Source organism: Ovis aries, chromosome 2 (genome assembly GCF_016772045.2).
Source record: "Ovis aries strain OAR_USU_Benz2616 breed Rambouillet chromosome 2, ARS-UI_Ramb_v3.0, whole genome shotgun sequence".
NCBI lineage: Eukaryota > Metazoa > Chordata > Mammalia > Artiodactyla > Bovidae > Ovis > Ovis aries.
The window spans coordinates 172,590,947-172,603,822 of NC_056055.1; positions in this window are offsets into that span (position 1 = coordinate 172,590,947).

Below are 12,876 nucleotides of genomic sequence, written 5' to 3' on the forward strand. Positions count from 1 at the left end.
AGATAAGGGCCACTTACTTTGCTTGAAAGGTGTCTAGCGACCTACTTGTTCCTGAAGACATATGGCAGCACTTGAGGACATTTTCAGGGAAGCTCTGCTGCTGCTGCTGCTACTGCTGCTGCTGCTGCTAAGTTGCTTCAGTCCTGTTCAACTCTGTGTGACCGCATAGACGGCAGCCCACCAGGCTCCGCCGTCCCTGGGATTCTCCAGGCAAGAACACTGGAGTGGGTTGCCATTGCCTTCTCCGGGAAAGCTCTAGGATCCCATGACTCACAATTCACAGAAAGACTGAAGAGATACTATGTTACATCCACGCCCCTTTTCATCACTTTAGGGTACTGTCCCGTTACCATTTATGCTCAACTTTTCTGTAATCTCTTGCAGAATCAGAGGGGAAATCTGGGACTGGGGAGTTCACAGTAACAGAGATCTGCCTCGGGATGCCCCAGGTCCTGTCTCAGCTCACCCCAGCTCCAAAGGTGGATGTAGGAAGTGAAGAGGCAGCAGTAATTTTTTTCAGAGCTCAAGAGCCAAACCTTTAGTATTTGGAAATGGTGTAGGAAGTGATTTATATTGCCCTCAAACATGTGTTGCTCTAAATCTTAGAAATTCAGTAGGGTTCCTCCTTGACAAATTTATGGAAAATGGCAATATGTTACGGAACCTAACACTTTCCTTGCTCTGTGCTCGCCCAGCCTTGCCCTTGGCAGACTTTGTCTCTTTCACAGAAAATTGTCTAATCATCCGTGTGTGCTGCGGCCTCAGATACCTGGTGGTCCACCTTCCCAGGGATGTTTGCAGGAGACAGGGCAGTGTTCAACAGAAAAGCAAACATCTGGTGAAGATTAGGGGATGGGGCAAGGAGATTTTACAGTTCCCCCAGGAACCACTGGTAACCACTTCTGTGTCTTAGCAATGGTTAGTCAAATGCCTGGTGACCTTCAACTCAGCCCATTTACAAAACTTCTTATTTTATAATAAGTTCAACTATTGGAAGTTCGACTGCTACCTCCCATGTAAAACTATGCATGGCTCCCTATCGCCCTTGTCTTCCCTGACCTCCTTTTTTAGGGTTCCCACTGATTCTTATACATGGCTCTGTTACAACATTCATCATATTATTTTAATACTAACAATATATTTATTAATGTAATTTTGGTGACACATCTCTTCATTATGTGGTAAGATTTGGGACCCTGTAGTTTCATCCGTGTATCTCAATTGTCATCTGTCATGTGACAGGTGCTCAAAAATATCTTTTCTGTGAAAAAAATAAATTTCTTGCTAGGCCTGTTCTCCCAAGGTCATCTATGGGGTTCACCAGATTGAGAACTTAATCATGGCCACTGTGAATCTACTGCCGGATACAGGCCAAGCCCAGTGCCTGGTTAGTTTCAGATGAGGAACCTTGTGAGCTTCTCCAAGATCAGGTAGCTGGCGGGTGATGGAGCAGTGACTTAATCCCAGTATTGTCTGTTTCCAAAACCTTTGCTCTTGTCATTGTATCTGTCTCTTCCTCTCATTCATCATTCACTCATTTAACCCACACTTAAGGAGAACCTGCTCTGCTTCAATAGCGTGATGTATGTATATTCTGAGAGTCTGTCTTCATCCTCAAGGGCCCAGACTTCCCTGAGCTCACAGAACGGTGGAAAAAAAGTCCCTAAAACTACTAAACAAGTAGATAAATACAATCCTGTTTGATAAAGGCTCTTGTCTGGGATCTACATAGTACTTTTCTTCTAAAGAATATAAAACTCTGACTACCTGAACAATGAGATCGTAAAGAGATTGTTGTCATTTCATTCCTTTCCCCCTGTGAAAATGAAGCCCATTCCTATACAACATCCTGAGACCTGGATGCAGATCAGATTAAGCAGGGTACCTTGGTACTGCTCATTATCCCAGACCTACCTGCCTGTCCCCTGCTCTGACTGCTAGCTTTCCTGGGCAGAAATATTTCTGAGCTGTACTCTGCACTTTTTCCTCCTTTTTAACATCATCAGATTTGAAGTAGACATACGCTGCAGTAACTTGCTGGAAATATTATAGAATTCCAGTAGGAGATCGTTTACCTTCTGTTTGACAATAACACGTGTTCACAGTCTCAGCAGTTTGTTCACTTTGTCTGAGGAAAGAGCCAGGAATATATTAGCAATCTGAGAAGAAGTTTTGGGGGATGGGGTGGTTACAAGTGATTTCACTTTCCTTAATGTTATTATTCCATGAAGTTTCTGTTTTGGCATAATTTCCTGGTACAGCCTTCTTCTGGCCTTGACAAACACAGAACCTTTTGGAATTCTCCCCAAAACGTACCAAGCATTTAGATCAGACTTTGCCAAACTGACTTTAATGACACTCATTGTTCATCCTTGACAAAGATAATTTTGTCAATTTTTGTCAATCTTTTGGATAACTACTTAAGATGTATCTGTTTTGTGAATCACTTTCAACTTTCTAAAAGTTTTTCTAAAGCCCTTAAGCAAAGGGGAATGCAAATCTGACTCCCAGATAGCTAGTTTGTAGTCTCTTTCTAGGAAGAGAATGAAGATTCTAGAAGACATGTTTTAATACAGAAAGATGAAAATTAGTGACACTGCATCTCTGGCAGACAGTGTTTGTATTAAATTATCTTCAGCTATCCCACCAGTTTACTCTAATTTTGAAATAGTTTAAAATAAATGAGTTCCCTAATGAACAGGCTGAATGACATATTGGAAAGATAATGGTTTTGATGTTAGACAGACCTAGACACAAATCCCCACTCTCCTACCTAATTGCAGAGGTCTTCTGGGAAAGTCTTTAACCTTTTTGAGACCCAGTTTCATCAGCTGTAATATCGGGACGGTCTTGCCCACCTGCATGATTCTGTAAGTTTTAAATGACAAAGAAATATGGGGGAATTCTGAGTACAAAATGCTCCAAAACTGTAAGTAGGTGTACACTGACCATACTTTTGTTCGATGACCATAATCTCGGGGTACATATTCCATTTTTTACTATATTTGTATTATAACTGTTGTGTAGTTTTAGTGCCATTACTAGCTGTCTTTGTTTCCTATGGCTGTGCTGTGCTGTGCTGTGCTAAGTCACTTGTGTCTGGCTCTTTGCGACCTTATGGACCATGCCCACCAGGCTCCTCTGTCCATGGGATTCTCCAGGCAACAATACTAGAGTTGGTTGCTGTGCCCTCCTCCAGGGGATCTTCCCATCCCGGGGATCGAACCAGAGTCTCTGTGTCTCCTGTATTGGCAGGCAGGTTCCTTATCACTAGCACCACTTGGGAAGCCCTTTTGTGGCTACTGTGACAAATTACGCACACTGAGTGGTTTGTAACAGGAAAAATGATTGTCTCACAGTTCTAGAGGCCAGAAGCATCAAATCAATACGCTGACAGGGCTGTGTTCTTTCAAGGTTCAAGGGGTAAACCTGTCCTTGCCTCTTTCAAATTCTGCTAGCTCCATGTGTTCCTCGGCCTGTTGCTGTTTGACTCCAACCTTGGGCTCTCTTCATATGACCTTCTTTTTGTTTTCTCCTATTTTGACTATTATAAAAACACTTGTCATTGGATTTAAGGTGTACCCAGATGATCCAAGAGAGCATCATCTTGAAATGCAAAGACTTTTTTCAAAACAAAATCTCACTCACAGGTTTTGGAGATTAAGGCATGTATATATCTTTGCAGGGACCATCATCCAGCCCACTACACCGTGTCTTGTGAAACCACACTGAAGCAACTTCAAAGGTTAAATTCCCTTATTTGAATGAGAGGATGGAGCAAAGTCTTTAAGTAAACTATAACCTCAGTGGACCCATGAAATGGATGTCATGAGATGATAATTAAGAAAAATTAGGCAGGAAGCCAGAAAAGAATATGTTTAGATGAGATGATCCCAGTTTATAAAAAGCCAAGTCTGTCTACTCTAAACTACTCTCCAGCTTATCTACAGTAAGCCCAGTCTTTCTAAAATTTCCCTGTCTCAAGTATTTCTGAAATCCCAGAATAGGAATAGGGGCATGGCAGTGAGTTAACTGACACAGTGAATTAGTCTTCTATAGTTCAAAGAACTGCTGCTTAAGCAGGTGGGTTAGTGATTAAGAAACCACTTGCAATGCAGGAGACGTGGGTTTGATCCCTGGGTAGGGAAGATCCCTTGGAAAAGGAAATGGCAGCCCACTCCAGTATTCTTGTCTGGGAAATCCAATGGGCAGAGGAGTCTGGTGAGTTATAATCCATGGGATTGTAAGAGTCAGACATGACTTAGATACTAAACCACCCCTACCATCATTTAAGCAGGAAATCAGACCCTGTTGAGACTCATTTGAATAGAGATATTCCCAGCTAAAGGTGTATGTATGGTTGAGTCCTTCTGTTCTCCACCTGAAACTATCATAATATTGATAATTGGCTATACTCTAAAATAAAACAAAAAGTTTTCTGAAGTCTATTTTGTATTGCTAAAAAACAGATATTCAAACAACTAGCAGCTGAACTTCATAAATACTGACCTCTGTTATAGTTCCTTGGGAACATCACTACTGCATCTAATATTTGTGAATGTTACAGGATTTGAGAATGCCGCCTGCTTTTATCTTGAGCCTTAGTCTAGGGTTTCTTATCATTGCCTCTTTGTAGTGAAAAGGAGTTGTGTTTGAATAAGGCAGAAGGATGATGCACTATCTATGTCATTCCTCACTTGGATCCTCAGTAAATAACCCAAGGCTCCAAGAGTTGCAGTTCTTCCATTCTTACCAGACCAGATGCCAGGATGAGGTCCTATTATCAACTAACATATTTGTTTGGACTCACTAATAGCATCCAACAGCTTAAGCCATGGTACTGAGTCTCATGCACATTGTCCAGGCTTCCTATTCTCAAAGGGTCCAGATTACCTTTTTTTAGAATCTGGTCTTCAAACACAATTCCTATACCCATCAAATCTGTTTTATCTCTGGATGCAGAGCTCTGGCGGTCTGAATTCCATTCCCTTTTGACCAGATCTTTTTTGTCCCTTATGCGAAAAGCATACAAATAGACATAGCAAAGTTAAGTGCCCAAGTCTACCCACAAGTTGTGCCCAAGTTCCAGACATGGCCCAGCCATGTTATTTTAGGATTTTACACCTGAATTTTTCAACTGGAACTGTAAGTGAAGCTTGGTATCACTCCCCTACATACACACCTTTTATAAACTCCTTAGAAAAATATGTCTAAGTAAGTGGGCTTCCCTGGTGGGTCAGACGGTATGGCTCAAATTTCTATTTATATGCTTAAAGACAAGAGAAGTGCAATCTTTACATTATAGGGACAAATGAAGTACAAGGATCACTGGGTGAGGACCCAATTGAGGAGGTGCACTTGGGGAGAGAATCAAAGACTAGGCACACATCCATCACTTCTCCCCTATATATTATCTTCTGGAGGTCTTTTCTGTTACCACAGTGAAGAACCTGGGTCTTTTTGATTGATGCTAGTATAGAGGGGAAAATTACAAACCTTGGAATCAGAAGAACCTGGATAGAGTCCAAATCTACCACTTACTAACTTTGCTTTCTCAAACAAGTTGTCTAGCTCTTTCAATCACTTGCACCATTATTAAGTTGAAGAAAATACCTGCTAACTTAAAGCTTTGCAAGCAAGGTTAAATGAGAATTGAAAGCTTTTAGCTTTGGCATCTGGAGAAGGCAATGGCACCCTACTCCAGTACTCTTGTCTGGAAAATCCCATGGACAGAGGGGCCTGGTAGGCTGCAGTTCGTGGGGTCGCTGAGAGTCGGACATGACTGAGTGACTTCACTTTCACTTTTCAGTTTCATGCATTGGAGAAGGAAATGGCAACCCACTCCAGTGTTCTTGCCTGGAGAATCCCAGGGACAGGGTAGCCTGGTGGGCTGGCGTCTATGGGGTCACACAGAGTTGGACATGACTGAAGTGACTTAGCAGCAGCAGCAGCAGCAGCAGCAGCAGCAGCAGCAGCAGTTTTGGCATCATAAGAATTCATTACCTTATAACTTGGCATAAGCTTTAGTAATTTACAAATTAACTATCCATGGCACCTTTAACTCGGAGCATCTTTTCTGCTAGTCCCACCTCTTTGACTTGTTATCTCCTCAGATTCTCAGGCCTGCCACAAACTTTGTTCCCCAGCAAGTTAATTGATGGGTGCTGAAGATTTAGATGGAAGTACAGTCATTTTCAGAAATCTATCCTTAAATAAATACACAATATTCATATCCTCATCTTTCATTTGCCTTTAAAAATAAACTAATACAGATAGAACTTTCTGACACACTTAAATGCTAGTTTGAGATCACTCAACTCATTTACATGGATGACCTCTGCTTGAACTCATTTCTCTGGAAATAAAAGTTTAGTGCACTACTAATTCAACTTAGAAAGTAATTGGAAGACTTCAGCAAATGAGGAAAATTCTAATTTTATAGGGACTGGGGACTTAATTCAAATGAAAAAAGCTCCATTGATGACATGAGTTAATTGTGCAGTTAACATGAAATAACCTTACCTAGCATTACAAAGATTCTAAAAGCACCAGCTTGCAGGTATCAATGATTAAAAGATTCTTTAAGGGGAAATCACATTTCTTGCATTTTCTCTGTGTTGTGTATTGAAAGAGACAGTCACCAGTCACTCGAGAGTCTAATACTACATAATATTATATAGCAGAGCCCTTTTATAGCCCCAAGGTAGCATACCCTCTCTTTTGTGGAATCCTCACCTTCTACCTCTAAATGCTGGAGATCTCAGGGTTCAGTTCTGGACCTTCTTACCTAATTACATAACTGCTTGAGATTTCATCCATTCCCGTGACTATTAATACCGTTCATATGCTACTGATGCCCAAATGCTCCATCTCTCTGAGGCTGAGTCATCTATCAATCTGCTTACTTAACACCACCACTTGGATGTCTCATCCTCATGTCAGATGTAACATGTTCAAAATTAAAATCCTCTCTCAGGCTGGGTTCCTTAGAAGCAGAGCCTCAGACAGGAATTCTCCAGTGATTTATTATATTGTTACTGATTTAGTGATATTCAGGTGATTTATTTCACAAAGGCTCTCAGGAGAAAGGGAAGGAAATAGAAGAGGGCTGGGGAAGAGATCTAAGTGAGACCAGCTTCGGTATCATCCCACAGGAGACCTCTGGAGGGCAAACTGCGCACGAGGTTGGTCTCCCCTTGAGGCAAGGGGGCTGGCAGTTTATAACCACATGGCAGGTTTCTGGCTTCCTAGAAATGGGAGGTTGGAGGACATAACTTCCCAAGAACTTTAGCTACTGTTTTACTTGGGAAAATTCTCTAGAAAATGTGGCAGCTGTAAACAATTAGCACCCAACATTTATGGCAGCTGGGGAAAGGGAGTATCTGCCAACAAAAAGGGTAAAAGCAGGGGACCTGTATCATCCACTAAAGATTCTTTTTTAAAAAGAACTCTTTTTAAGTCTTTATTGAATTTGTTACAATATTGTTTCTGTTTTATGTTTTGGTTTTTTGAGGCATGTGGGATTTTAGATCCCTGACCAGGGGCATTGGAAGGCAAAGTCTCCCTCTCTGGACTACCAGGGGAGTGTCTCACTAAAGATTCTTAACTGAGCCCTCAATATGCCACTCAAGCATATTTCAACCTTTGTCTGAAATCCACCCATTTCGCTTCAACTCCACTTCTAATACCCAGGCCAAGCCACTATCGTGTCTCAGCCACACTGGTAAAACCCTTCCAACTGGTACCCTGGATCCACTCTTACTTACCAGCTGTACATTGTCCTCCCAGAAGCTAGAGTTCTTTTCTTTGTTTAAAACACAGATCTGATCACCTTCAAATCCTCTGGTAGCTTCTTATGGCCTTTGTAATTAATTTTGAACTCAAGGCCAAGGTCTAAATTCATCAGTTAGGCCTTTGCCTCCAATGCCAGCCTCATTAGAGGCCTCTCTCCCTCTGTTGCTGCCATTTGGTCCATTCCTTGATCATTAGGAGCTTCTGCCTTATAGCCTTCTCTTTTGTTGTTTCTTCTGGTGGAGCAGCTCTTTCCTCACCCCTTCATCTTCTTTTTTCCTCATTATTCAAGTCTCTCAAGTGTTTGATGACACTTGCCTGAGGGAGGCCTCCCCTGGCCTGTTAGCTCATTCATAGCACTAATCACAATCTTCAGGGTTATTTGTTCTCTAAAACTTGCCTACTGAATGAGCTGGACTGATGTATGAATGCAGAAAACAACTATTAGTCTTGCTCTCTTAACTCATTAGCCTCCACAACAGATAATCCCATAGCTTCTCCTATTCCTCTCAGTTATTAAATTCTAATTCAGTGAAACATTTACACTTCACTTTCCTAGACTTATACTACTTAAAGCTTTTTACATTGCTCAGCTTGGGCCTGCCTCAGGCTGGAGGGACTACATTGGGCAATGAGAGCAAGATCAGCTTCTTTACTATTTCCCTTAGTTTGTACCCCTTCTCCCCCCACTGAAGGGTATAGGCTTCCTGTGTCTTCTTTAGGATTGAAGCAAGGGCAGAACAAGATGGGGCATAAAAGGAACTTACTCTACCGGGTAATTGTAAGCTGGCATCAGGGCTGTCTACATGTTGTAGGCCTGACTGCTGACCTCCAGCTGGGATGCCCCCTCTTCAATTTTCTGATACAGTTAATGCCTTAGATGCTGGCTGATTATACCTCCCTCAGCTCCTGGCTTCCTGTGGCCTCTTCCACCCAAACAGCTGTATTGGGGTCTCCTCATTCCTTTTTCCAATATACTTTTGAGATAATCCAAGTACAGTTCCCTTTTGCAAAGACTATATCTGGAACAGAGAAAATAATTCAGCCTTACATTGCCAACCTCAGCACATGCAAGACTGTCTCAATCCATTCAGGCTGCTACAACAAAAATATTATAAACTGGATACCTTATGAACAACAGACATTTATTTCTTATAGTTTTAAAAGCTGGAAAGTCCAAGGTCACAGAGCTGGCAGATACAGTACCTGGTGAGAGCCCACTTCTTCACTGATGGTCATCTTCTCACTGTAACCTTACATGATACAAGGGGCAAGGGAGCTCTCCAGAAACTCTTTTATGAGGGCACTAATCCCATTCATCAGGGCTTCACCCTCATGACCTAGTCACCTCCTAAGGGCTCCATTTCCAAATTTCCCCACATTGGGGATTAGGTTTCAACACATGAATTTTGGGAAGACACAGTCAGATCATAGCAGAGATGTTTAAGTGAAACCTGCTGCCAAAGGTTGTGCAGGGTTGGTTGGAGGCACTCAGCCATGAGTAATAAGATATTAGAACCTACGTCTCCCAGACACCTGCTTTCTGAGGATGAAGGAATCAGCTCCCCAACCCTGGGCCATACTCTGCCAACACGCTGTCTATCACCCTGTACCCCCAGGCCTCTTTTGTTTCCTGTTCTTCATAGCCAGGAGGTGAGTGTTGAAACAGATGGCAGAACTGACTATCCGGTCTTTTTGCAGAGCCAGCATAGACAATCTCACACTAGATTTAGAATCTGGAGTACATTACACCTGCTATTCTCAGCTTTAAGGCCTCAGTTAAATTCTGAGACAGGGAAAGCCCCATTTAACACCCTGTTATTTTTTCCCTTTTGTCTATAACTCTCACTAGAATATATATTATGAAAACTGGTATCCTGTCCATCTGGTGCTAGATGACTCCTCAGCTGGCTCAGTTACTGACACATATTTGTGACCAGTAAATATTTGGTGAGTAAATTTATAGTGCTGTGCATATAAACATTTTTTCTTAGTTCCTTTATCTGTAAAGTTAGTTTAAAACTTAACTCTCAAGAAAAAAAAAAAAGACTCAAATTTTGCATACAAAGAAAAAGTAGGGGACTGATGTTTGGATTATAACCTTTATTTAAGATTTGAAGGGTCTTGGAAGTCAGTATCAGGGATTTACAACCCCCCCATGGATTCCCCACAGGTCTTTTGTTTAAAATGTATTATTTAAACTCTTTAGTACTTTTTTCCTACCCAATTCATGGTAAATTCTTCCCAGCATTCATCTACACCCCTGTTCTCCCTAGAAGAACTGTTCAACATAAAATGGTCTATGTACTGATAGTTCTGTAAGGCAAGAGACCTTTTCTCCCATCAGGCAGGAGTCCCTTTCACCAACCCTGTCCTGCTTCAGCTGTTCCTGCCTCCCTCCCAGGAGTTCAGAGATCCACAGCTGTAGCTCTCTGTCTTTACCTGAGGCAGGAAAAAGAGAGCTCCCTGGAAAGTTTCCTCTGTTATTGAGTGATCAATCGATCATAGTTATTATTATAATTATTAGCATCAGTGTTATCATGTAGTTGTTTTTGTTTAGTTTGTCAGTCGTGTCTGACTCTTTGTGATCCCATGGATGGCACCATGCCAAGCTCCTCAGTCCTTCACTATCTCCAAGAGTTTGCTCAAATTCACGTCCATTGAGTCAGTGATGCTGCATAACCAACTCATCCTCTGTCACCCCCTTCTCCTCCTGCCCTCAATCGTTCCCAGCATCAGGGTCATTTCCAATAAGTTGCCTCTTCACATCATGTGGCTAAGGTATTGGAGCTTCAGCATTAGTCCTTTTAATGAATATTTAGTATAATCATGATATGTTAGTAAGCCACCCTGCCAGAGTCTATTATGTCATGGAAGTAATGAACCTCCTTTCATCACTACTTTCCTTTGTCAACACATAATGTTTCTCCAGCTAAATAAGAAAACTAGTATGTATTTTCATTGTCAAAGTGAGCAATAAGTTCTGTAAAAAATGTTCAAAAGGATGGAGTGTCTGTCAGGAAGACCTGAGGATTCCACCCTGGAAGCTTAGTTGTCTAAGAAGAGGGCCTCCAGCTCCTTATGGGGCTCCCTGTGTGTCAGGTAATGATTTTGCTGGATCAATGCAGGTGAAAATGCTGGAAAAGTGATTGATAAGTGTTGGGAGTTGTAATTTTAAATAGAAAGTCAGGGAAGGCCTCATTTAGGATGGAATTGAAGCAAAGACTTGAAGGAGGTAAAAGAGAGTCTTCTGAGTAAAGAGTATTCATGCAGATAGTAATAATTATTATCATCAGTATTATCATGTAGTTGTTCAGTTGCTCAGTGGTGTCTGAGCAGAGAAATGTAGAGGCATGAGTGAAAGAGGGGACTCAGGAAAGAACATAAGGTTTCTGACCAGAGCTTTTGGAAGGATGGCATTCCTATTCATTGAGATGGAGCAAAGATAAGGGGTTGGATTTGGGGAGATTAGGAGTTTAATATTTATGCATATTAAATTTGTGTAATGCCTATTACATGTTTAAGAAGAGATTCCACAAAGGTAGTCGTGTCTGTAAATCTAGAATTGAGAGAGAGAGATCTCAGAGTTATCAGTATATCAAGGGTACTTAAATAAATCAAATGAAAAGCTCCAAGGTAGTAAGAGTGAGCATCAGTTCAGTTCAGTCACTCAGTCGTGTCCAACTCTTTGTGACCCCATGGACTGCAGCACGCCAGGCTTCCCTATCCATCACCAACTCCCAGAGCTTATTCAGACTCATGTCCATTGAGTTGGTGATGCCATCCAACCATCTCATCCTCTGTTGTCCCCGTCTCCTCCCGCCTTCAATCTTTCCCAGCATCAGAGTCTTTACAAATGAGTCAGGCCAAAGTATTGGAGTTTCAGCTTCAGCATCAGTCCTTCCAATGAATATTCAGGACTGATTTCCTTTAGGATGGACTGGTTGGATCTCTTTGCAGTCCAAGGGACTCTCAAGAGTCTTCTCCAACACCAAAGTTCAAAAGCATCAGTTCTTCGGCACTCAGCTTTCTTTATAGTCCAACTCTCTCATCCATACATGACTACTGGAAAAAGCATAACTTTAACTAGACAGAGCTTTGATGGCAAATTAATGTCTCTACTTTTTAATATACTGTCTATGTTGGTCATAACTTTTCTTCCAAGGAGCAAGCATCTTTCAATTTCATGGCTTCACTCACCATCTGCAGTGATTTTGGAGCCCACAAAAAATAAAGTCTGTCACTGTTTCCATTGTTTCCCCATCTGTTTGCCATGAAATGATGGGACCAGATGCCATGATCTTAATTTTCTGAATGTTGAGTTTTAATTCAACTTTTTCACTCTCCTCTTTCACTTTCATCAAGAGGCTCTTTAGTTCTTTGCTTTCTGCCACAAGGGCATATCTTCAGATATGCTGGTGACACCACACTTATGGCAGAAGAGTGAGCACAGATGGACAAATAAGACTCACAATAGACTCTTTGGCACTCCAAAAGGAAGAAGTCAGGGAGATGAGGAGGAACTCAAAAAGAAGCTGTGTGAGTCAGGCTTCTCCAGAGAAACAAAACCGATAGGACTCGTATAGAGATATAGACATACTTTATTGCTGTTGTTGTTTAGTTGCTAAGATGTCTGATTTTTGTGACTTCTTTCCATGAGATTTCCCAGGTGAGAATACTGGAATAGGCTGCCATTTCCTTTTCCAGGGGATCTTCCTGACCCAGGGATTAAAACCATGTCTCTTGCATTTACCACTGAGCCACCAGGGAAGCCCATAGACATATTTAGAAAGAGATATAGAACTGGCTACATAATTATGGCAGCTAAGAAGTCCCATGATGTTCTGCCCATAAGCTGGAGGCCCAGAAGGGCTGACAGTGTAGTTTCAGTCCAAATCCAAGGGCCTTTGAACCAAGGGAGTCAGTGGTATAAGTCCTAGTCTGAGTCTGAAGACCAAGAGCATTGATATCTGAGGGCAGAGAGAAATGGATGTCCCAGTTCAAGCAGAGAGCAAATTTGCATCCTCTGCCTTTCTATTGTATTCAGGCACTCAATAGATTGGTAGATGTCTACCTACATTGTCA